We start from the raw sequence: 27401 nt of genomic DNA on the forward strand, positions 1-27401 counted from the left end.
TCCACTTACCTATGCTAATCCTGGCGCTAGAGCATTAGGTCCATGGTAGGACTGTCTCAGGGGCTGTTTCTGTCTGCCTGCCTGTCTGTGGCTGACCTTGGGTTTTTATCTTAAGTGGAGTTGGCTGGCTTGGTAACATGATGCAGCACCAACAGGGAGAGATGTGAACCAGCAGTGATTGTGGATCAGCCGCTGCCTCAGAACAGAAGCAGGAATAGCAGCACTGTCAGCAACGTGGTGACTGAAGAGTTCTTGGGAGTGGTCATGGACAGAAAGGATGGAAAACAGAGGTGACAGAGATGACAAGGGACAGAAGTAGCATCAAGGGTGGATAGGGTAAAAAGGAAGGCAGAAGGAAGACAGAAGGCTGTGGGGAGCCGAGGACAGGAACTAAACAGCCTGAGGTCTAGAAGAATTCCAGGGAGGGGGCCAAGCCTGGCAGGCTAATGGTCTTAGCATGGGGGCCAAGAGCTGTGCAGTGCAGCCAAGAGCTGTGATATTGGCAAGAGTGATGCAATTAGCAGGTGCCTGCTGCTGCGGCTGACATGCTGCTGCTGCTGCAAAGACACTAAGATTGCACCAGGTGCTCCATGCTGCATCATTGGCAAGTGTGACCCAGACTACTGAAAACTAACGTGAGCACCTACAGCCACGAGTCTGGCTTCTAAGGCTTTCGGTCTGGGGTCTAGTTCTCCAGGTCAGAGCTGTGAGCATGTGGGTCTGTCAGCCCAGTCTATAAGCCTTCTGCAGCACAACCTGTACCTCTCCTCACGACTCCACATTCACAGAGAAAAAAGCAATGGCCAGGGCAGGAATAACACAACTGGGATGGAAGTCATGTCTTTGAACTTTATAATTGACATTTCCTCTTCTTTTTTTAATCAATATATTATAGGGTACATAAGGACCATACTGCATTTTGCTTAATAATCTATTTTTATTTTGTATCCACTGATGAAGGATTTAATAAATCTTGGTACAATGAATGCATCTAAACATACAATATCAGAACTTAGTAATGATAAAGCTGAATTGCAGAGAACCTACTGGGCAGCACACATGCTAACCAATATTTTCATATGTATTACTCATCAACTGAGAATCCAAAAGACTTGCGGTGTAGTTACTCGACAGAGAGAAACTCACCGAGGAGCAGTTTCAAGAGGTACTTTTCAAAATCTCATCACAGTGTTTGGGGGTTCAAACTAAAAAATCCAAACCAAGCTAAAAACTCGGAGGATGGAAAAATCATAATCTGTATTTTAATAAACTGTAGTGACACGTTCCAACTTTAAGAAAAGCTAGTTTGACATAGTAGAGAAAAAACTTGAAGAAGGTTTTGTTTTTCTACTCCCTACTTAAAATACAAGTCATGTCTCTTTTGTCCTGTGAATCATGACTTTACGATTTGGCATCCAGCAAAAGGAACGCATTGAGAAAGGAAGGCTACTATTAAAATATAAACAAATAAACAAAGTTTTTTTCTGAATGCCAATTTTTATTCAGTGGATTCAGTACTGTCATCATATGGCTTCAGGTTTCTAATCAATCTGGTACATCAGGTTTCCACTTCCATAATACTTAGATTTTGATATCATAAAAAAATCTTTTATAACAAAATTCAGCCCATAATGACTTTGCTCCTTCCTCTTACCACGTGCCTCTGAGAAAGTAGAGTTCAACCAGCCCAAGCAGTTAAGCAAGACACCCCTTCATCTTTGTCTCTAGAGAGGAAGAAATCTAGGTGCGATGTCACCAGGGCGCTGGAATGAAATACGACAGTACTAACATACTTAGAAGCCACTGAAGTCAGTAAATACAAAATGTCAGTAACTGCGTGCCAGCCAAGACTCTTAATAACTTGCGAATTTTTTCCTTTGTTGGATAATGGATAGACAGTAATGAAAGCAGAAAATTGAATTTTTATCTTAAAACACTGTTCTTAGGAAGAAGAAACCTGAAGCAATCCCCACAGAATTCATGATTTTAAATGATGGGTAGAAAGTAGTCATCACTAGAAGATAAACAAGGACCCCTGGGTTAGAACTGCCAGAAAGGCTCAAACACAGACAGACAGAAGGGAGCTCCCTCCTCAGCAGAGAACTGCAGCAGAGGGAAGCTCTTAGTGAGAAACCCAGTGTGCTGCACTGACTCAGGCTCAGCACCTGAACACTAAATGGATGGAGACAACATCATTGTTTTTAATCTAAAAGTGATGTATATTTACACCCTAGAGCTAAGTGGAGGGAAAGAAACACTAGACTCAGATGCTGCATTCCTTCTCTACTTATTTTTTTAATTTCATGGACCATTGATATATATCTCATGAAATGAGCTACACTGATTGTTTCTGATTCTGCAGTTATCAGAAGTAGCCTTCTCCCTTCTCACTGTACTGTTCCAAGCGAAGCTATTTGTCCATGGCAAATCTCCATGTATTTCTTGCTTGGGAACTCAGTGGCTGTTCTGAACCCTCAGTGCCATCCCCTCCATCACTGTGGCAGTGCTCCTTCCTGGTCTTGGTGGGACTGCTGATGCTTTCCTATCTACAACCAAAACTTCCCACACCCCATAGCAATTCAGTTGAACCCTGGTTTAACAGTCCCATCCTCTGTTTCCTTTTCCTGCTCTATAGACCTAGGTTGGATCACTGTAATGCACCCTCTAGCAATGAACTGTGACTAGCACCACTGAGACCCCAATAATGTCCACACATAGGAGATGTCCCAAAAAGCATGACCATGAGCAGAGTCTTCATGCTGGGCAGTGAAACAGACACACGTGTAGGACCTACACTCTGCTCCATCATCATCTTGCTCCTGCCTACAACATTGGTACCAGGAGTTAGGTGCACTAAGGTGGCATTCCCCTGACTGTTTCATCACTGTCTTTGTATCATGTCATTCTTCAACTTGAAGTGCTTCCAAACCTCTCAAGTCTCCTATGATTTGACCCAAATCTTACAATTCAAATTTTGTTTTTCACTTATGAATTCTTTCGTTTCTTCTTTGAGCAGCTATTTCAGAAGCATCCATTTCAGGGTTCTGTTGAGAGATACTAAGGCAGAGCAGGGAGCCAGGGCTGTGAACTCAATGGACTTCCATTAACTAGCAAGGTAAAAAAAAATTTCAAAGACCCACAAAAAAAGAGGAAAGATTTCAGGGTTGCACAGGGTTGAAGGGAGGTCATGCAGTGGAGATCAAGAGCAAAGAAAACTTTCACTTCATCTTATATTCTTTACATGTAGCTCTATGTGTGATATATGCTTAATGAAAAAATGAAGCATTTTGCTTCTTGAATTGAAACATGCCTCCCAGACATGCCCTCCTAGAATTGAATTCCTCTAGAACTTCCTGTGTAACAAATTCCTAATACCTGGTATTATAGTCTTCACTGGTAGAGGCTTTGGAGATTGGGTCTTTCATGACGGTGTCTTCATGAAGGGATAGTAGCTGTAAACCTGAGAACCAGCAAGTGCCTTGTGGTCTGCTTTTTGGGCACTCAGTGAGAAGGTAACCACTCATGAGAAGCAGTTCCTCACACAAATCTGTCAGTCTCCATCTCGGACTTGCCAGCCTCCAGAACCATAAGAAATAAATGTCTACATTGGAAAGCCACTCACTTAGACTTTTTTCTTATAGCATTCAAGTGAGCTAAGATGCATTAAGTGATTCTTGTCATGCTGTCCTCCTGAAACATGCCTGTTCTGTAGTCTTTTATTTCTAAGGAACAGTTCTAAGGAAAACCCAGGCGCTGTGACAAATTGGTGACCAGAGAATGATTTATACACTTCATACCAATATTTAAATTTTAACAAGGGTCTCAATTTCTTTCCTACAGTAGAAAACATCAACCTGTGATCTTGTCCCCGGGACATCATCATCACCATCACCATCATTATTATTGTAATACTGGGCAAAACTATTCAGAAAATTGGCTAGATTAAAAAAAAAACCAATAATGTTTCTAAGAATCCTTTAACACACAGGACAGTCTTTTGAAAAAGGTTACCCAATACAAAATGTCTGCAATTCTGCAGTTATATAACCCTGCCCCATTCATAAAAGCAAAGGCATTTGAAGGTCTGTCAAGGATAAGGTTTGATAAGGGCACTTGAAAAGAGGCAAAGGGAGTCTATTATTTCTCATATCACAGTACAGATTTAGGCTGAATTTGCAGTTACCTAAGGCCACCGTCTTTGCCCATATATTTAGAAACTCAGAGAAGAAAAAACATGTCATTTCATTTCCCCATCACTGTGAAAAAAGTGTCAGTGGGAACCATTTGAAGGAGAAAATCAGATGACTGATTTCCCTTGAGGAGTCAGAGACGGCAGATCTCAGTTGCTTTGCACCATATGCTTGGAGCAAGACATCAACGTACTGAGCATGTGGGATAGCTACTTCCTCATGTGGATGAGAAGGAGTCAGAGCTGGCATAGGCCTCAAGTCCCTAGGGACTTATTCCATCTGGAGTCTTCCTCCTGGTTTCCACAACTTACTACAGTATTGCCACCAACTGGGACAAAGAACTCAAAAATCAGCCCCTGAAATACATTTTACATGAAACCATGACACTAGTTAATACTATGAAGATTTGATGCTGTTTTTACCTGATATTTCGAACTTCGTCTCCTGGGTATATCTAGAATAAGTACACATTCTATATATTTCTCTCATATATTTGAAGACATGCAATTTTCTCTTTATATCATCCTTCCTACACTTAGTATTTCCAAGTATTCAATCCTTTCTTATTGCTTTAAACATTGTAAATATGATAGTTGCACTTACAATATTTAAAATTAAATACCAGAGGCTGGGGTACAAATCTGTTTTGCCTAGTCCTGCAAGTCCTGGGGTCTCACTACAGTGTGGCAAAAATAAGTATGTTGATAAATTGAATGCTGACCACATACAAAGCCCTGAGAAGCTTTGCATCAATCATTATAAACTCCAAGCTCTTTGTTTGGGGCAGGGGGTTCTATCTGTTTTACAATATTTAAAATATGTAGTTTATTTAATCACATAAGTTTGGGGTAAGAATAATCAACAAGACACATTCTAGCACTAAAATGTCATTGGGGATGGCTTTCCAGGTTCCCATAATGGCCAACCCATCTTCAGAATGAGACTTGATCAAAAGGCTCTACTCTTCATATTCCCATTGCACATCAAAGGCCTTTCAGATTTTGGGGTGGGGAGACGTCAGAGAAGTGGTGCACCCTACTTGGACACTCTGAGCCTATCTTTCTTTTTTTTCTTTTTTCTTTTTTTCTTTTTTTTTTTTCCGGAGCTGGGGACCGAACCCAGGGCCTTGCGCTTACTAGGCAAGCGCTCTACCACTGAGCCAAATCCCCAACCCGAGCCTATCTTTCTTATCAGCTAGAGTCATTAACCTAGTGTGAAATGACTTGTTTTCAATAAATTCAACATGGCTTCAGTAGAGCAAGCAACTTACTCATTGCTTTTATTCACCACCATTTAATAAAACTGTATAGTTTTTTAATGATAGATAAATTAATCTCATGTTCTGTTCATTCCAGAAAATACCAAACCTACTCTGTCAAACATTAATCATTCTCTCCTGCTCTACTATCCTGGAACTTCTGTGTATCAGTGAGCATAGCACAGGGTAGAAACATGGGTGCTGGCCTTTGAGCTTGTGGCTTTCAATCCTTTCCTTCTCTATTTGTGTGATATGTGAGCTCAATTGGTGTGATGGCTAATACTGAGTGTTAACTGGACACGATCTACAACAGGAATTCTCAACCTGTAGGATGAGACCCCTTTGGGAATGGAACAATCCTTTCACAGCGGTTGCCTACGACCATCAGAAAACACATAACTATAGCAAAACTACAATTATGAAGTGGTAATGAAAAAATTATGGTGGGGAGTCACTACAGCATGAATATTAAGGAGTTTGCAACAATAAAAAGGCTGAGAACCATTTATCTAGAATCACTTAAGAAACAAATTTCTGGGTATGTTTGTGGGGGTAGTTTCTAGATTGAGTTGAGATGGGAGACCCCAGATAACTTATCTGCTGCAACTGGAGACCACTATTTAACTATAGAATGGGGCTAATATAATAACATAGAACACTGAAGACTAATTATTTCCCTAGAATGTTGGAAGGATCAGGTACAAGGCTGTGGTCAGAGGTTGCACTGTTAATTAAAAAGGATATATAATGATCCATTACCTTGGATTAAGCTGCTGAAATCACAAGGCCCCTCACTGCTCTGGCGGAAGCTCGTGGATGCATATGGCTATTTTCATCCCCTTTCTTGGTTTCCAGCTTCATCTTGGTCAAAAATGCCTTATTTTGTGGCATTTAAAGATAATCTTCGATAGAAAATATGTCCACAAAATAGAAGTTGAATTCTTCCAATCTTTCATGTTCTATTAAAATTTCACCATCTGCTGTCTCCATGGGCTCAGTTCCATCCTTGGTATTATTAGATTCTACGTGTTTAATCTTTTGAAATATATGGAGAGAAAGGGGGCGAATATGAGAATACAGTACTACAAAATTTTTGAATAAATGGACATAAAATTACATCTATGCATATCTGCTATGTAATCACTTCCTTGTCAATGTAATTTAGTGGATTCAAATGACTGACTTTTGCTTATTAATTTAATGAATGAAGAGAAACAGTGGAGGACGACTTGACTGAGCCTCCTTTCTGTTCCCAACAGAAAACACTGCTGTTGTGTAATCTATAATCACATAGCTTGGGGTTTAACTCTTAGCCAATTGACCTCACTCTGTTTTTAATGAAGTAACACGATCTATTGGCAAGGCATATACAGAAGCTGAAACAGAGGCTAGCTTCATATATTACAGACACTACCCTTTATCCCAAGCATGCTGCTAGGATAGGCTGTACATCTCCTAGAACTTGTGAAAACTGAAACATTCTGAAAGCTAAACTGGCCACAAAAAAAAAAAAAAAACAAAAAAAAAACCAAAAACACGTTTTGATAGATTGCTTTGCTATACATGTCTTTTTCCTTTATATAGTTAAGATACCTTTTGAAACTTCAAAGGAAGTTGTTGAGAACTCTAACTTACATTGACTCAAAAAAATATTAAGAACTCTAATTACAATGACCTCAAAAAATTAAAATAATAGTTTCAGAAAATAGAATTGTTTGGTTTTTCCTTCCTGTTCTACTGCTGAGGGGGAGCACAGCAGTCAGCTATGTTTTTCTGAACAGAACACTATCTGAACGGAAAGCCCCTTGACATACACCCATTTCCATCACATGATCTCAGTTGCTGTGTTGTTAAAATACAAGTGCGGCCTAGGATCCCGGCAAGGCTGTAGCCTCCTTCAGACTGCTTGCTGATATGATCCTAGATTCCGATACTCAACCTCTGGTTCCATATTCATTCAGGGCCATGACCTTCCTGAGTCGTCATTGTTTGGATGTACTTCAAGGCACCAGAGACCATGGAAAACATATGAGTAATTTTCAGTATGCACTAAAATAATCAGCAAAGGGCAGATATAGATGGAGGGAGTGTTTCTTACATATTCTTCCAGAATAGAATATGGTTCCATGCTCCACAACTTGAATCAGGAAGTAAAACCTTAGAAACATATTTAGCATTATCAATTTGTGCTTATAGATTAATATACTATATATGTGGCTTAAAGAAATGCTACACATGTAAATACATCTCATCACACAAGCATTAGGATTCAAATGTGATATGCTCACCACAGTTGCTTACGTTTGAATACTTGGTTATCAGGTAGTGGCACTGTTTGGGAAGGCTAGGACACATTTGAGACCATGGTCTAGCTACAAGAAGTGGGTTTTTGGAAACTGGACTTGAGGATGATATTCTCTTCTGATTCTCATCTTTGTTCTCTACTTTCTGATCTACGAAGACGTGAACACACATCACACAGGCTCCTACTCTCACCACGAGTGCTATGACCATGAGGTAAAATAAAATTTTCCTCCATTTTAGTTTAAATTAATTTTTTAATTAATCATTCCATATATTTACATTTCAAATATCATCCCCCTTCTCCTTTACCCCTCCACAGCCCCCCTCCCACATGTGCCCTCTCCTGCCACCACTTTGCCTCTGTGGGGGTGCCCACCCATTCACCCAACCATTTCCACCCTACTGCTCCAGCATACCCTTCCACTGGGACATCAAACCTCCACAGGACCAAGGGCCTCCCCTCTCTTTGATGTCACACACGGCCCCTTTCTGCTACATATATTTCTGGAGTCATGGATCCTTCCCTGTGCACTTCTTGGTTGATGGTCTAGTTCCTGGGAGCTCTGGATGGTCCGGCCATCCAATATTGTTCTGCCTGTGGGTTACAATCCTCTCCACTCCTCTAGTCCTTCTGCCAACTCTCCACCAGGGTCCCAGAGCCCAGTCTAATGGTTGACTCCAAGCATCTGCATTTGCCTGTCAGGTGTTGGCAGAACCTCCCAGGGAACAGCCACACCAGGTTCCTGTCAGCAAGCCCTCATGGCAACCGCAGTGGTGTCAGGGTTTGATGTCTGCACACAGGATGTATCCCCAGGCAAAACAGTCCAGAATGGCCCTTCCTTCAGTCTCTGTTTCATTTTTTGTACCTGTCTTTACTATGGTCAGGAACATTTCTGGGTTAAAAACTTTGAGATTGGTGGGTAGTCCCATCCCTCTACTGGGGGCCTTGCCTATCTACTGGAGGTGATCTCTACAGGTTCTATTTTGCTTTCCCTGCACATATTTCTGCTAATGTCATCCCCCATTGGGACCTTGGAGCCTATTGCTTCCTTGGCATCTGGGACCCTCCAGTAGCTACCCCCAATTCCTAATCCCCCCACTACTACATATTTTTATTCTATTTCCTGACCCTCTGTACCTTTCCTACTCCCTCCAGTACCTGATACGCCCCCCCCCCTTATTTCCTCCCCTGCTCCCTCCCAGGTCCCTCCTTCCTCTACCTCCCTGTTTCCTCTCAATGAAGGACTGAACCATCTACACCCTGGTCTTCCTTTCTCCTAAGCACAATATGGTCCGTTGGTAGTATCATGGACATTGTACATTTTTGGGCTAATATCCATTTATCAGTGAGTACATACCATGTGCATTCTTTTGTGTCTCAGATAAACCATCTATGTAACCCCATAACCACTAAGGAAACAGAAGCAGTGATTAGAAGTCTCCCAACAACAACAACAAAAGAAAAAAATAAAAAGCAAAGCCCAGGGACAGAGGGTTTTAGTACAGAATCCTATCAGACCTTCAAATAATACCTAATACCAATACTTATCAAACTGTTCGACCAAATAGAAACAGAAGGAATACTACTTAATTTCTTCTATGAAGGCCCAGTTACACTGATACCTAAAGCACACAACAAACCAACAAAGAAAGAGAAACTCAGAGCAATTTCCCTTAAGAATATCAATTTAAAAATACTCAATAAAATTCTCACAAACAGAATCCAATAATAACACATCAAAACTATTATTTACCTTGATCAAATAGGCTTCATACCAAGAATGCAGGAATGTTTCAATATAAGGAAATTCATCAAAGTAATCCACTATATAAACAAGCTCGGAAAAAATATAAAACCAAATGATAATTTCATTAGATGGTGAAAAAGCCTTTGAGAGAATACAACACTCCTTCAGGTTAAAAGTATTAGAGAGATTAGAAATTCAAAGTCCATACTGAAAAATAATAAAGGCAATATTTGGCAAACCAATAGTCAACCTCAAACTAAATGGAGATAAACTCAAAGCAATCCCATTAATATCTGGGACTAGACAAGGGTACCCACTCTCCCCATATCTATTCAATTATATACTAGAAGTTCTAGCCTGAGAAATTAGACAAGAAGAGATTAAATGAACACAAATTGGGAAGGAGGAAATCAAAATATCACTAGTTGCAGATGATATGATAGTATATATAAGCAACCCCAAAATTTCTACAAGAGAACTCCAACAGCTGAAAAACAACTTCAGCAAACTTGCTGGATATAAGACTAACTCAAATAAATCAGTAGCTTTCCTCTATCAAAGGATAAACAGGCTGAGAAAGAAATTAAGGAAATGACACCCTTCACAGTAGTCTCAAATAATATATCTTGGTGTGACTCTAACCAAGTAAGTGAAAGATCTATATGATGAAACTTAACATCTCTGAAAAAGAAATTGAAGAATCCCCCAGAAGATTGAAAGACCTCCCATGCTCATGATTTGGCAGAATTATTATAGTAAAAATGGCCATCTTACCAAAAGCAACATACAGATTCTATGTAAGCCCAATCAAAATTCCAACCCAATTCTTCATAGAGTTAGAAAGAGAAATTCTCAAATTCATTTGTAATAACAAAAAAACCCAGGAGAGTGTAAACTATCCTCAACAATAAAAGAACATCTGGGGGAATTACAATGCCCAACCTCAAGCTGTACTATAGAGAAATAGTGATTAAAAACCTCATGGTATCAGTACAGAGACAGGCAAGTAGATCAGTGTGAAGACCGAGAAATGAACCCATACACCTATGGTCACTTGATCTTTGACAAATGAGTTTAAACCATCCAGTGGGAAAAAAGACAGCATTTTCAACAAATGGTGCTTGTTCAACTAGCATGTAGAAAAATGCAAATTGAGCCTTTCTTATCTCCTTGAATAAAACTCACATCCAAGTGGATCTATAACTTCCACATAAAACCAGATACATGAGACCTGGTGACAGAGAGACCCAACCGCCTGGTCAGGTGGGCACTCCTGAGGCTGCAGAGCGGAAGAGACCACCAACACTGCTCACCCCTGCCCACATCCCTGGCCCAAGAGGAAACTGTATAAGGCCTCTGGGCTCCCGTGGGGGAGGGCCCAGGAGCGGCAGGACCCCTGCCTGAGACACCGCCGGAACCTGAAAAAAACAGACCAGATAAACAGTTCTCTGCACCCAAATCCCCTGGGAGGGAGAGCTAAACCTTCAGAGAAGCAGACAAGCCTGGGAAACCAGAAGAGACTGCTCCCTGCACACACATCTCAGACGCCAGAGGAAAAAGCCAAAGACCATCTGGAACCCTGGTGCACTGAAGCTCCCGGAAGGGGCAGCACAGATCTTCCTGGTTGCTGCCACTGCAGAGAGCCTGTGTGCAGCACCCCACGAGCGAACTTGAACCTCAGGACCACAGGTAAGACCACATTTTCGGCTGCAAGAAAGATGCCTGGTGAACTCAAGACACAGGCCCACAGGAACAGCTGAAGACCTGTAGAGAGGAAAAACTACACGCCCAAAAGCAGAACACTCTGTCCCCATAACTGACTGAAAGAGAGGAAAACAGGTCTACAGCACTCCTGACACACAGGCTTATAGGACAGTCTAGCCACTGTCAGAAATAGCAGAACAAAGTAACACTAGAGATAATCTGATGGCGAGAGGCAAGCGCAGGAACCCAAGCAACAGAAACCAAGACTACATGGCACCATCGGAGCCCAATTCTCCCATCAAAACAAACATGGAATATCCAAACACACCAGAAATGCAAGATCTAGTTTCAAAATCATTTTTGATCATGATGCTGGAGGACTTCAAGAAAGACTTGAAGAACTCCCTTAGAGAACAAGTAGAAGCCTACAGAGAGGAATCGCAAAAATGCCTGAAAGAATTCCAGGAAAACATAAATAAACAAGCAGAAGCCCATAGAGAGGAGACACAAATATACCTGAAAGAATTCCAGGAAAACACAATCAAACAGTTGAAGGAATTGAGGATAGAAATAGAAGCAATCAAGAAAGAACACATGGAAACAACCCTGGATATAGAAAACCAAAAGAAGAGACAAGGAGCTGTAGATACAAGCTTAACCAACAGAATACAAGAGATGGAAGAGAGAATCTCAGGAGCAGAAGATTCCATAGAGATCATTGATTCAACTGTCAAGGATAATGTAAAGCGGAAAAAGCTACTGGTCCAAAATATACAGGAAATCCAGGACTCAATGAGAAGATCAAACCTAAGGATAATAGGTATAGAAGACAGTGAAGACTCCCAGCTCAAAGGACCAGTAAATATCTTCAACAAAATCATAGAAGAAAACTTCCCTAACCTAAAAAAAGAGATACCCATAGACATACAAGAAGCCTACAGAACTCCAAATAGATTGGACCAGAAAAGAAACACCTCCCGTCACATAATTGTCAAAACACCAAACGCACAAAATAAAGAAAGAATATTAAAAGCAGTAAGGGAAAATGGTCAAGTAACATATAAAGGCAGACCTATCAGAATCACACCAGACTTCTCGCCAGAAACTATGAAGGCCAGAAGATCCTGGACTGATGTCATACAGACCCTAAGAGAACACAAATGCCAGCCCAGGTTACTGTATCCAGCAAAACTCTCAATTAACATTGATGGAGAAACCAAGATATTCTATGACAAAACCAAATTTACACAATATCTTTCTACAAATCCAGCACTACAAAGGATAATAAATAGTAAAGCCCAACATAAGGAGGCAAGCTATACCCTAGAAGAAGCAAGAAACTAATCGTCTTGGCAACAAAACAAAGAGAATGAAAGCACACAAACATAACCTTACATCCAAATATGAATATAACGGGAAGCAATAATCACTATTCCTTAATATCTCTCAATATCAATGGCCTCAACTCCCCAATAAAAAGACATAGATTAACAAACTGGATACGCAACGAGAACCCTGCATTCTGCTGCCTACAGGAAACACACCTCAGAGACAAAGACAGACACTACCTCAGAGTGAAAGGCTGGAAAACAACTTTCCAAGCAAATGGTCAGAAGAAGCAAGCCGGAGTAGCCATTCTAATATCAAATAAAATCAATTTCCAACTAAAAGTCATCAAAAAAGATAAGGAAGGACACTTCATATTCATCAAAGGAAAAATCCACCAAGATGAACTCTCAATCCTAAATATCTATGCCCCAAATACAAGGGCACCTACATACGTAAAAGAAACCTTACTAAAGCTCAAAACACACATTGCACCTCACACAATAATAGTGGGAGATTTCAACACCCCACTCTCATCAATGGACAGATCATGGAAACAGAAATTAAACAGTGATGTCGACAGACTAAGAGAAGTCATGAGCCAAATGGACTTAACAGATATTTATAGAACATTCTATCCTAAAGCAAAAGGATATACCTTCTTCTCAGCTCCTCATGGCACTTTGTCCAAAATTAACCATATAATTGGTCAAAAAACGGGCCTCAACAGGTACAGAAAGATAGAAATAATCCCATGCGTGTTATTGGACCACCACGGCCTAAAACTGGTCTTCAATAACAATAAGGGAAGAATGCCCACATATACGTGGAAATTGAACAATGCTCTACTCAATGATAACCTGGTCAAGGAAGAAATAAAGAAAGAAATTAAAGACTTTTTAGAATTTAATGAAAATGAAGATACAACATACCCAAACTTATAGGACACAATGAAAGCTGTGCTAAGAGGAAAACTCATAGCGCTGAGTGCCTGCAGAAAGAAACAGGAAAGAGCATATGTCAGCAGCTTGACAGCACACCTAAAAGCTCTAGAACAAAAAGAAGCAAATACACCCAGGAGGAGTAGAAGGCAGGAAATAATCAAACTCAGAGCTGAAATCAACCAAGTAGAAACAAAAAGGACCATAGAAAGAATCAGCAGAACCAAAAGCTGGTTCTTTGAGAAAATCAACAAGATAGATAAACCCTTAGCCAGACTAACGAGAGGACACAGAGAGTGTGTCCAAATTAACAAAATCAGAAATGAAAAGGGAGACATAACTACAGATTCAGAGGAAATTCAAAAAATCATCAGATCTTACTATAAAAACCTATATTCAACAAAACTTGAAAATCTTCAGGAAATGGACAATTTCCTAGACAGATACCAGGTATCGAAGTTAAATCAGGAACAGATAAACCAGTAAAAAAACCCCATAACTCGTAAGGAAATAGAAGCAGTCATTAAAGGTCTCCCAACCAAAAAGAGCCCAGGTCCAGACGGGTTCAGTGCAGAATTCTATCAAACCTTCATAGAAGACCTCATACCAATATTATCCAAACTATTCCACAAAATTGAAACAGATGGAGCACTACCGAATTCCTTCTACGAAGCCACAATTATACCTAAACCACACAAAGACACAACAAAGAAAGAGAACTTCAGACCAATTTCCCTTATGAATATCGACGCAAAAATACTCAATAAAATTCTGGCAAACCGAATTCAAGAGCACATCAAAACAATCATCCACCATTATCAAGTAGGCTTCATCCCAGGCATGCAGGGATGGTTTAATATACGGAAAACCATCAACGTGATCCATCATATAAACAAACTGAAAGAACAGAACCACATGATCATTTCATTTGATGCTGACAAAGCATTTGACAAAATTCAACACCCCTTCATGATAAAAGTCCTGGAAAGAATAGGAATTCAAGGCCCATACCTAAACATAGTAAAAGCCATATACAGCAAACCAGTTGCTAACATTAAACTAAATGGAGAGAAACTTGAAGCAATCCCACTAAAATCCGGGACTAGACAAGGCTGCCCACTCTCTCCCTACTTATTCAATATAGTTCTTGAAGTTCTAGCCAGAGCAATCAGACAACAAAAGGAGATCAAGGGGATACACATCGGAAAAGAAGAGGTCAAAATATCACTATCTGCAGATGACATGATAGTATATTTAAGTGATCCCAAAAGTTCCACCAGAGAACTACTAAAGCTGATAAACAACTTCAGCAAAGTGGCTGGGTATAAAATTAACTCAAATAAATCAGTTGCCTTCCTCTATACAAAAGAGAAACAAGCCGAGAAAGAAATTAGGGAAACGACACCCTTCATAATAGACACAAATAATATAAAGTACCTCGGTGTGACTTTAACCAAGCAAGTAAAAGATCTGTACAATAAGAACTTCCGGACACTGAGGAAAGAAATTGAAGAAGAACTCAGAAGATGGAAAGATCTCCCATGCTCATGGATTGTCAGGATTAATATAGTAAAAATGGCCATTTTACCAAAGCAATCTACAGATTCAATGCAATCCCCATCAAAATACCAATCCAATTCTTCAAAGAGTTAGACAGAACAATTTGCAAATTCATCTGGAATAACAAAAAACCCAGGATAGCTAAAGCTATCCTCAACAATAAAAGGACGTCAGGGGGAATCACTATCCCTGAACTCAAGCAGTATTACAGAGCAATAGTGATAAAAACTGCATGGTATTGGTACAGAGACAGACAGATAGACCAATGGAATAGAATTGAAGACCCAGAAATGAACGCACACACCTATGGTCACTTGATTTTTGACAAAGGAGCCAAAACCATCCAATGGAAAAAAGATAGCATTTTCAGCAAATGGTGCTGGTTCAACTGGAGGGCAACATGTAGAAGAATGCAGATCGATCCATCCTTATCACCCTGTACAAAGCTTAAGTCCAAGTGGATCAAGGACCTCCACATCAAACCAGACACACTCAAACTAATAGAAGAAAAACTAGGGAAGCATCTGGAACACATGGGCACTGAAAAAAATTTCCTGAACAAAACACCAATGGCTTACGCTCTAAGATCAAGAATCGACAAATGGGATCTCATAAAACTGCAAAGCTTCTGTAAGGCAAAGGACACTGTGGTTAGGACAAAATGGCAACCAACAGATTGGGAAAAGATCTTTACCAATCCTACAACAGATAGAGGCCTTATATCCAAAATATACAAAGAACTCAAGAAGTTAGACCACAGGGAAACAAATAACCCTATTAAAAAATGGGGTTCAGAGCTAAACAAAGAATTCACAGCTGAGGAATGCCGAATGGCTGAGAAACACCTAAAGAAATGTTCAACATCTTTAGTCATAAGCGAAATGCAAATCAAAACAACCCTGAGATTTCACCTCACACCAGTGAGAATGGCTAAGATCAAAAACTCAGGTGACAGCAGATGCTGGCGAGGATGTGGAGAAAGAGGAACACTCCTCCATTGTTGGTGGGATTGCAGACTGGTACAACCATTCTGGAAATCAGTCTGGAGGTTCCTCAAAAAATTGGACATTGAACTGCCTGAGGATCCAGCTATACCTCTCTTGGGCATATACCCAAAAAATTCCTCAACATACAAAAGAGACACGTGCTCCACTATGTTCATCGCAGCCTTATTTATAATAGCCAGAAACTGGAAAGAACCCAGATACCCTTCAACAGAGGAATGGATTCAGAAAATGTGGTACATCTACACAATGGAATATTACTCAGCTATCAAAAACAACGAGTTTATGAAATTCATAGGCAAATGGTTGGAACTGGAAAATATCATCCTGAGTGAGCTAACCCATTCACAGAAAGACATACTTGGTATGCACTCATTGATAAGTGGCTATTAGCCCAAATGCTTGAATTACCCTAGATCCCTAGAACAAATGAAACTCAAGACGGATGATCAAAATGTGAATGCTTCACTCCTTCTCTAAAAGGGGAACAAGAATACCCTTGGCAGGAAAGAGAGAGGCAAAGATTAAAACAGAGACTGAAGGAACACCCATTCAGAGCCTGCCCCACATATGACCCATACATATACAGCCACCCAATTAGAGAAGATGGACGAAGCAAAGAAGTGCAGGCCTACAGGAACCGGATGTAGATCGCTCCTGAGAGACACAGCCAGAATACAGCAAATACAGAGGCGAATGCCAGCAGCAAACCACTGAACTGAGAATAGGCCCCCATTGAAGGAATCAGAGAAAGAACTGGAAGAGCTTGAAGGGGCTCGAGACCCCAAAAGTACAACAATGTCAAGCAACCAGAGCTTCCAGGGACTAAGCCACTACCTAAAGACTATACATGGACTGACCCTGGACTCTGACCCCATAGGTAGCAATGAATATCCTAGTAAGAGCACCAGTGGAAGGGGAAGCCCTGGGTCCTGCTAAGACTGAACCCCCAGTGAACTAGACTATGGGGGGAGGGCGGCAATGGGGGGAGGGTTGGGAGGGGAACACCCATAAGGAAAGGGAGGGGGAGCGGGATGTTTGCCCGGAAACCGGGAAAGGGAATAACACTTGAAATGTATATAAGAAATACTCAAGTTAATAAAAAAAAACAAAAAAAAAGCCAGATACATTGGATCTAATAGAAGAGAAAATGGGGAAGAGCCTCAAACACATGGGCACAAGGGAAAATTTCCTGAACCAAATAGCGGTGGCCCATGCTCTAAGATCAAGAATCGACAAATGGGACCTCATAAAACTGCAAAGCTTCTGTAAGGCAAAGGACAATGTCCGTAGGACAAATCAGCAACCCACAAATTGGGGAAAGATCTTTACCAACCCTACATCTGATAGAGGGCTAATATCCAAAATTTACAAAGAACTCTAGAAGTTAGCCTCCAGTGAGTCAAATCACCCTATTAAAAATGAGGTACAGAGCTAAACAGATTATTCTCAACTGAGGAATGGCTGAGAAGCACCTAAAGGAATGTTCAACATCCTTAGTCATCAAGGAAATGAAAATCAAAGCAACCCTGAGATTCCACCTCACACCAGTCATTATGGCTAAGATCAAAAACTGAGGGGACAACAGATGCTGGTGAGGATGTGAGAAAGAGGAACACTCCTCCATTGCTGGTGGGACTGCAAGCTGGTAAAACCACTTTAGAATTCAATCTGCTGGTTCCTGAGAAAATTAGTAATATTTTTACCTGAAGACCCAGCTATATCACTACTGGGTACATACCGAAAAGATTCTCCAACATCTAACAAGGACACATGTTTATAAACACTATGTTTATAAACACTACATTTATAGCAGCCTTATTTACAATATCCAGAAGTTGGAAAGAACCCCGATGTTCCTCAAATGAAGAATGGATACAGAAAATGTGGTTTACCTATACAAAATGGAGTACCACTCAGCTATTAAAACCAGTGACTTCATGAAATTTGCAGGCAAATGGATGGAACCAGAAAATATCACCCCGTGTAAGGTAACCCAAACACAATAGTTTAATTTAATTTCAACCAGTTTGGTGTTCCACTTGTGGCAAATAACCACTATTTTCAATAATGTCAAGTTCAAGGAGACGGGAATTAATGAGCACAGTCCAGGAATCCAGTTCACACACCTCCAGTTCACACAGGCCTACAAACAGGCCTGATAAAATAACAGTAATGTTTACATTATTAACTGAAGTCACTTACAGAAGCCACACCTCGGAACAGCTTATGAAGAAGAAAAATATACAGACCTCTGAAAAAAATCAAGAATAGACACACACAACAGATGAAAGGCACATAAAAAGAGCTTGTGGGTACGTTTGACTACATTTAAACTTAAAGAACTATTTGCTGTTTCTCAACTAGAAGGGAGATTGCATGAAAGAATATGCTACCCTCAAGAGCAATGTTCTACATTCTACCATGGAAGGAAACCCTTACCGTCCAGTTTTAAGAGGATCTCTAGTTACAAAAGGCACACTTTTGTGTAAGACTGTAGGTCTCACTGTCTTAGTACATTACCAGTACTGTCTTCCCCACTCCAATAAAAGTCCACAGAAAACTTCAGAGCCCATGTAGTTCTGTTTAAACTGAGGGAACATTGTACCCAAACCATAGTTTACCTGTCTTCAGTCACAGAAGTTAAAACTCATTAAATAGATACATAATAAATGAAGGCTTTTCTTCTTGCTAAGCCTAATTCCAGGAGGGTCCTTCTATTCATGCCCATCAGAATTCTGTATTGCTGGTCCATGTGTCTACATCCTTAATAAAGGTAAGCAGCCATCTGGCTGCATTTTGGTATCAAGCTATCATTTTAGGAGTTGGTACCCATGAAGGTTGTCCTGTAACAGTTGTCTCAAATGTAAGGATTTACAAGAGATTAGATCTATATTTTTTAATAGTATTTTTCAAAGTTATGAAAAACTGTATCACAAGACATTGCAGTTAATACCCCATGGACTAGGGATTTTGCCCATAAAGAACATGGGCCTCACACAATGGGCTCCAATACTTCCAAGCAAGAAGAGGAGGAGGACAAGGAGGAGGAGGGAGGAGGAGGAAGAGGAGGAGGGAGGAGGAGGAGGAAGATGACTGAATTGGAAGCACATGTGGAGTCTTTTACAAAAGAGTGACATAAAGAGAAACAAAGCGAATTTCAGACTTCCTGCTCTTTTAGATGTTAGAAACCCACAGATCTTCCAGGAAGTAGAATTTTTGTGGTTTAGAAAGGAAGAAAACGTGTTTACAACTAACAAAGTAGATGAAGCTTTAAGTGCACAAAAGAAATAATTGCATAAAATGGCTAAATGACCACAATAACATGGCTACCATATTAGTACTAAATGTAAAATGGTTTACTGAGCAGGTAGCACATAACTGTTCAGGAACAGAGAGCCAAGGCAGCAGGGCCAACCAGAGAGAAGACAGAACTGTGGGCCATAGGAAAAAAATATTTCATCAGCAAAGAGCTCAGAACTTCCAACTTTCTAGTTCTGTATATGAAACATTTTCAAACTAGTTCTCAAGCCAATCCAGAAATCAGAAAAAAATATTACATAATATTATGATTTTTCTTTTTTTATTGATGAAAAATAAAGCAAAAATATGGAGAAAAGGGAAATGATGACATTGACACATAGGTTATCAAGGAAGTCTATGTGCCAGATCTCTATCTAGTAGAAATTTTCAAATGGCAAAATGGTCTGAAATAGTCTGTACTGTGTGTTTCAGTATCATTAAATAACAAGTACCCATGCATAGAAGATAAAAATATGCATTAGCATTTTAGCAAAACAATTTAATAAATGAACAAGAAAGGCTTTGCCTTTTGATTATTAACCGTTATATCATTTTAAAGAAAAAATGGAAAATATATCATGTGAATTTTTAATCCATTTAAATGTCTCTTTTACACTCAGAAAATAAAGCGGACCTTTTCAAGGAGGACAAAGTAATTGTAAAGTAACATTTACACTTATAAACATAAATACTGATCGTGTGAGATACAAGCATGTGCTGCATGGATTAGAACCTGATACAATTGACCTTGAAAGAATTTTTGGAAGGTGTAAATTTGGTGTAGAAGTTGTTACCACAAATCCATGGGGTTTGTTGTTTCCTCTCCCTAGAGAATAAGAACGTAGGCATCCTTCTTTAGCTAATGAGACAAAATGGCCAACATAAAGCGAGCTTCACTTTACTCTTCTTAAAATATTAAGATAACTATTGAGAGTACGTTCTCTATGCTCAGTGGCTGACTTCCATTAGATTTTACTTCATGAAGATTCCCCCTATTCTCAACTGCAGTATTGTTGCTTAAAAACCTTTTTTTAACCTAGGACAATTTACTTCATTTCCTTCTTTTCTTCCTTTCTCTTAAATTTTATTACTTAATATGCCTGTAGCCAGGCACGACTTCTAGTAGAGGGAGAGAGACATCAGCCCACCTATAAAACCTTCAACCCAAATTTTTTCCTGATACAAAATGCACAGGGATAAAAACAGAGAAGAGATTGAAGGAATGGCCAACCAATGACTGCCCCAACTTGAGACTCATCCCATGGGACAAAGACAATTCATGACACTATTAATGATACTCTGTTATGCTTCCAGACAAGAACCTAGCATAACTGTCTTCTGAGAGGCTCCAAACCAGCAGCCAATGGAAAGAGATTCAGGAAGCCACCGTCAAACATCAAGCAGAGTTCAAGGATTCTTGTGGAAGAGTGAGGATCAGAATTCAGGGAGCCTAATGGGTCAAGGACACAACAGGAAGACCTTCAGAGTCAACTAACCTGAACCCAAAGGGCTCTGAGACTGAACCACCAACCAAAGAGTACACAAGGGCTGGACCTAGGCCCCCTACACATTTGTAGTAGATGTGCAACTTGGTGTTTATGTGAGTCCCCTAACAACTGGAGCAGGGGCTGTCTCTGAATCTGTTGCCTACCGTTGGATCCCGTTACCCTCACTAGACTGCCTGGTTGGGGCTCAGTGGAATAGGATAAGCTTAGTCCTGCTGGTACTAGATATCCCTGGGTTGGGGGGGGGTAGCCAAGAAAGGCTTCCCCTTCTCTGAGAAAGGGAGAGGGTAAAGGAGGGAGGGATTTGTAAGGGTGGGACTGTGAGGAGAGGAGGAAGGGGGTATAATTAGGATGCAAATTGAATAAATAAATTAAATGAAAATATTTTCTTGAAAAATTAATGAATGAAAGAATGAATGAATGAGCACAATCAGCTAACATATAGCCGCAGAACATAGCTGAGTGTATAAAAGGGAGTTAAAGGTTTTGCTACAAGAATCTTCCGAAGTAAATGTCTGTGCTCTAAATCTTGCCTGTAATTGGCTGTAATACAAAGGCACACAAGCTCTTCCCAGCCTGGCTCGCATATTGGTTTCGTTCTGGATTTGTCTGCACAGAGAAAATGTTGGATGAGTTCATTACTGCATGTTTTTATCTGTTTTGCAAGCTGAACAACTGAATTCTGTTAGGGTGACATAAAGTGGCTTTTTGTGTCAATGAAATATTGATGCAATCAATAGACTACAGCTAAAACCAAGACACCTTGGGCCTATGTTCACCCAATCTAAAAATCCTGTCAATAATTTTGCTGGCATAAAAACCACACAGGCAAAAAAATGATTATTCTAAGTGTTACACTGGAAGTAGGAAATTATCTTTATCAAAATGTCACTTCTGAAAATATCTTCTTTAAAATGACAATGCTGTAAACAGCAATTTCCACACTGGCAATTATGCATAATTAAATCCTAGACTTCTCATACTGCCTCATTCACTCTTAGGATCTTATTTTCCTGGGCTGAGCTCAATTTCTTTCTCAAGTACATCTTGTTCTTGTCAGGGGAAAATGAAGCTACCAACTGAAAAAAATATTATGAGAATTTAAAACCATATTTAGCCACGTGATGAACTCCGATGACGCTAAAGACTTCTTTAAGTAGAAACAGCACAGCCTAACAAGCCACAGGGAAGAGCAGTGATGTGCATACAGGTGACCATAAGGAAAGGAAGGCATCCTAAACCATCATTTTTGAAAACGTTAGGTTTGTGTTTTTAGCTGGATGTTCTTAACAATGGCTTTTGTACAATGATTCAGGCTTTAAATTTCCTTATTACGAAGAGAACTCAGTCTTTCAGTCATTTATCTCCCAACTTGCTTATGTTACACTTACGATTTATATTTCTTTACATTACTATTTAAGATATGTGGGCTTGAAAGACACAGCAAACAAAATTCTGACTAGCATAAATAAGAAGATGCACTGTCTTATTTAGTTAGAAAGTCCCAGCTTGCACACTCTGCAAGTTTGTTGGTGGCGTTACTGACACAGTTGTTTCTGCTTTGCTCACCATAGCATAGATTTCATTGTAAAGTAGGCTCCCTCCATTGCTCTAGGAAAAACTTAAATTAAAAGCTGCCAATAATGCCAGCAAGATAGTATCATCACATTATTACCATTCAATCATACAACATGGAAAATTGAGGTTTTTTAAAAAATTTTTATTAGATATATTTCTTTACTTACATTTCAAAGGTTATTCCCCTTCCCGGTTTCCTGTCCATAAGCCCCAATTCCCTCCTCCTTCCCCTCCTCCTTCCCCTCCCCCTCCCCCATACGAGTATTCCCCCTTATTATCCCCCATATTCCCCTGCGCTGGGGGGTCCAACCTCTCAGTCTCTCCAATTGAGATTTTTAAAAATAATTTAAATGCCTTAATTTTTAGAATTTTTGGTCAAACAAATTAACCAAGAAATAAATTGCTGTAAATCCAAATTAGCTGTATCCGCTCTCAATCTTGACAAACATCTACAAACCTTAGGTAAAGGTCATTCTTTTCACTACTTGACCATACAGATTAATGTGTCTACATGCTATCTTAAGACAAGACATATCAACTCTAGCTAGACTCTCGGTATCATATGCCATGCCATTCAATGCTAGCTACAGGATAAGTGCTCGTGAGACAAATACTAATGGTGGGAATCCAGTGTGTCCTGCTAAAATATGATGTTAAGAAGTTTCTGGTATAAAATGGAATCTCAGAGTTGTTTTGATTTGCATTTCCCTGAAGACTTTGAACATTTCTTAAAGAGCTGCTTGGCCGTTTGAGATTCCTCTGTTGAGAATTCTCAGTTTAGCTCTGTGCCCCATTTTTTAACTGGGTTACTTGGCTTGATGGTGTTTAACTTCTTGAGCTCTTTATTAATTTTGGATATCAGATGTATGGTTGATGAAGATCCTTTCCCAACCTGTAGGCTGCTGTTTTGTCCTATTGACAGTGTCCTTTACCTTACAGAAGTTTTGCAGTTTCATGAGGTCTCATTTGTCAATTGTTGATCTCAGACTCTGAGCCATTAGAGGTCTGTTCATGACATTTCCCCCAGTGCTCATGTGTTCAGGAAGTTTCCCTGTGTGTAAATGCCTTCAGAGGTTTTTCCCACATTGTCTTCTGTGAGATTTACCATATCTAGTTTTATGTTGAAGTCCTTAATTCACTTGGACTTGAGTTTTATGAAGGATGATAAGTATAGATCTATTTTAATTATTCCACAGTTGGATCAGCACTATTTGTTAAAGATGCTTTCCCCCCCATAATATGGCTTTGACTTCTTTATCAAAAATCAAGTGTTCATAGGTCTATGAGATTATTTCTGCGTTCTTGACTCTATTCCACTGACGGATATGTCTTTTTCATGAATTTTTTTTTATCACTATTGCTCCACAGTATGGCTTGAGGTCAGGGATTCCTCCCCAAGTTCTTTTATCATTCAAGATTGTTTTTGCTATCTTGTTTTTTATTTCTCCATATGAAGTTGAGAATGGCTTTTTCAATGTATATTAAAAACTTGTGTTGGAATTTTGATGGGGGTTGCATTGAACCTGTAAATTGCTTTTGCTAATATGACCATTTTCAATATGTTAATCCTACCTATGCATGAGCATGAGGAATCTTTTAATATTCTGATATCTTCTTCAATTTCTTTCTTCAGGTACTTATACTTTTTGTCATACAGATCTTTCAATTGCTTGGTTAGAGTTACTCCAAGATATATTATTAATGGCTCATATAAAGGATGTTGTTTCCTTAATTTTCTTCTCAGTCAATTTACCATTTGTGGAAAGGAGGGCTATCAATTTCTTTGAATTAATGTTTAATCCAACCACTTTGCTGAAGTTGTTTATCGGCTGCTATAGAAGTTCTATGGCAAAATTTTGGGGTCACATATGTATACTATCAAATACCTTGACTTCTTTTCCAAGTTATAGCTTCTTGATCTTCTTTAGTTGCCTTATTGCTCTGTCTAGGACTTCAAGCATTATGGTGAATAGATAGGGAAAGAGCGGGCAGCCTTGTCTTGCTTCTGGTTTTAGTGATTGCTTTAAGTTTCTCTCCATTTAGCTCAATGTTGGCTATTGGTTTGTTAAATTTAGCTTTGATTATCTTAGATCATATTTTTAAGGGCTTCACAAAATTGTGAATCAAGAATATCAACATAAGCAGAAAAAAGTGCTTTAACATCTCATATGACGAGTTTTCTCCTCCTTAATGGTTGTGCATGCCCCCTGAATCATTTTCCAATGGAGTTCCCACAACCATCTTTTAGAGACTAGAAAGATATACTTGGTCTTACACTCAGCTTTATGTTTATCTTGATTTTATTTCATTCTTATTGACATGTTGCTTATCATATGTAAAACACATTACTTCAGTTTTGTAGTTCTATAATTTTTACATACACATTAGTTTTGTTTGCATATACATACATTTTTGTCCATAAGATTGATCAACCCAAATATTTGAAAACTTTTGAGTTGTAACAGGAGGGTAGGCAAAGCCCATGTCAAAAACGTAATTTCCTGTATCACAATACTGCATATAAATAAATTTTCTTTTCTCTAACCTCAATTCCACTTAAGAAGTAGAGAAAGCATTGCAGGTGCAACTCTGCTGTAATGTGAGAACATCCCATGGGCCCTCACTGAAGCTGACCTTTTCCTATATGGAGAGATAACAGTGTGACAACTGGTTTTGTACTATTAAGCATGTTAGCAGAAACATACACACACAGATACACACACACACACACACACACACACACACACACACACACACATGCACATAGACACCCATGCACACAAGCAGAGAAGATAATCTAGTCTATGCAGATAACCAGACATATATTCACCTTTTGTTATCGTGTGGGCCAGACTAGTTATCTGGGGAGCTTCCAGGGATCTATCTGTCTCCACATCCCATCTCATCATTGCTGGATTCCTGGCTCATGAGTGCGCACCTCTAAATCCAGCCTTTTACATGAGTTTTCAGTATCAAAGCTCGTCTTTATTCTTTCAAGGCAGGTGCCTCACTGACTAAACCATCGCCCCAGCCCCTAAGGCACTTCTTAATGTTATATTTCTAATGAGAAGAAAGGCTTGCATTAGGACAGTTTTCAATTATAAAAGCCAAGACCTTTCCCTCCAAGGCAGAATTGTAGTTTTAGCAGCTGGAAGTGATCTCAAGTTAATTATTGAGCCTCTTTGAGCCTAGAGCCTTTATTTTTGAAAAGGCAATGAGAATAATTACTTTCAGTATGTTATGAGGATTCACTTAGAAACTGTCTATAGTCTACAGAGAAAGATGCTAATGATTTAGAAGTTATTTAATATTCCCCAACAGTTAGTCTTCCATTCTGAAAACTCATTAACTCTTTACAGAAAAGATTGGTGTCTTCAGTCACATTAAATAGATAGCCAAAGCCTCCATAGATATCCATGTCTGATTAATTTAAATGAACAAATAAATAACAAAAATCTCTCATAAATAATAAAACTGATTTGCAAATGCTGAGCCACTCTCAACAATGGGGAATTCTTTAATTTAAGATGCATCTGATAAGAAAAAAAGTTAAGTACCAAAGACAGAGCTTCTATCTATCCTTTGTTGGCTACCCGTGTGTTAACACACCAGAAGGAGAATAAGCATAACCTACACATCAATAAGTCTACACTACACCCATGGCTTAACTAAGAAAAAATTATAACCCATCATTTGAATAATGATATAATGTTCCACGGTTATCCTCATTTCAAATATATAATATACTAATACTGCTGACTGGAAAGTGAACTAAAAAATACTTTTTTTCAAAATGAATATTAAAAATGATTAGATAATTGTATTGTTGTGATTTAGGAGTATGAAATAAACACTACTAATAGATTAGCAAGTATAATAAGATACGGATAAAGCAGTTCTGGGAGTCTTAGAACTTTGCACTAAAGCATTAAAGCTGCAAAGAATGAGAAGCAAATCTCACTGACAGGAAGGCCCTATACCCCTCTGCACAGGATTTGCTTAGAAAATGCAAACTGGTCCTGTCAATATTATCACAATAGTCAAGCTTTTGAGAAACTGCCTATAAATACAGAAATATATTTCATTCAACTCTGCCCTTTTCTCCATTAAACTCCAAGTCAAAGAGGAATGTCCTTGTGTTGCTTATGAAATTATTTTCTCTTAGTAAGTTCACACTTCCACACGGTTACACACAGAGGAGGGTGTGGCTCCACATACTTCATGTCCTTCGCCAACTAGAAACTAACATCATGAAAATAAGGGCTGGCAAGCACATCTGGAAATGTAAAGACAAGAGGAGGGGCTCACTGCATCCTGTGTTCAGTTAGCCCTGTTCATATGATCCCTTGGCTGACTGGATTCTCCTCTGTAGCTTCTCTAGGCTTTTTTCTCTGCAGGGGGACTTTTCTCTGAGAATCTAAGCTCTCCCCACCTCAGTGTGTGTGTGTGTGCACTCAAGTGTGTGTGTGCTTGTGTGTATGTGTGAAGTATATATATAAATGTGTATATGGGAAGTCCTGTTTTTGTCTATACATGAATGCATGTGTGAATGTTAGTAGTCGTGTGTGTGTGTGTGTGTGTGTGTGTGTGTGTGTGTGTGTGTGTATGCATGAAAACATTATTTTTGATATGGGAGTCCCTAAAAACCCCGGAGCTCCATGATTCCGCTAGATAGACTGGTAGTAAGTAAGCTCTCAGGATTGTCCTATTTTCAAATCAAAGTGGTAGGCTTGCAGGCTTGTGCAAGTCTTTCAGATATCTACCTGGGTGCTGGAGACAGAACTTGGGTTCTTATGTGTTATGCAGTACACGTTAATTTTCCTCTTGCTATCCCAAAGTACATGACAAAAGGAATTAAGGGAGAATAGCTTTATTCCTGTCCTGTTTGAGGGTGCAACTCATTGTGACAGAAGGCATAGAAACTGCTGTAAGCCTGCTCATATTGCATCCTGATCGACTAGTGCCCAGTTACCTTCCTCT

The 27401-nt window shown here is 39.5% G+C and overlaps 1 protein-coding gene across 11 annotated transcripts in view; it reads right to left on the reverse strand.

Annotated features, from left to right (window-relative positions):
- The window catches only part of C5h8orf34 (similar to human chromosome 8 open reading frame 34), a 539213-nt gene that overhangs the window by 483503 nt on the left and 28309 nt on the right, over positions 1-27401 (reverse strand). The window contains exon 1 of one of the 11 annotated variants that reach the window (XM_039110520.2): positions 6208-7647. The exons of the other annotated variants lie outside the window; for them this stretch is intronic. The gene's annotated coding sequence lies outside the window, so the exon portion shown is untranslated. Of the gene's footprint in view, positions 1-6207; positions 7648-27401 lie in introns of those variants that run through there. 11 annotated transcript variants of the gene reach the window in all.

This window comes from Rattus norvegicus, chromosome 5 (assembly GCF_036323735.1).
Source record: "Rattus norvegicus strain BN/NHsdMcwi chromosome 5, GRCr8, whole genome shotgun sequence".
NCBI lineage: Eukaryota > Metazoa > Chordata > Mammalia > Rodentia > Muridae > Rattus > Rattus norvegicus.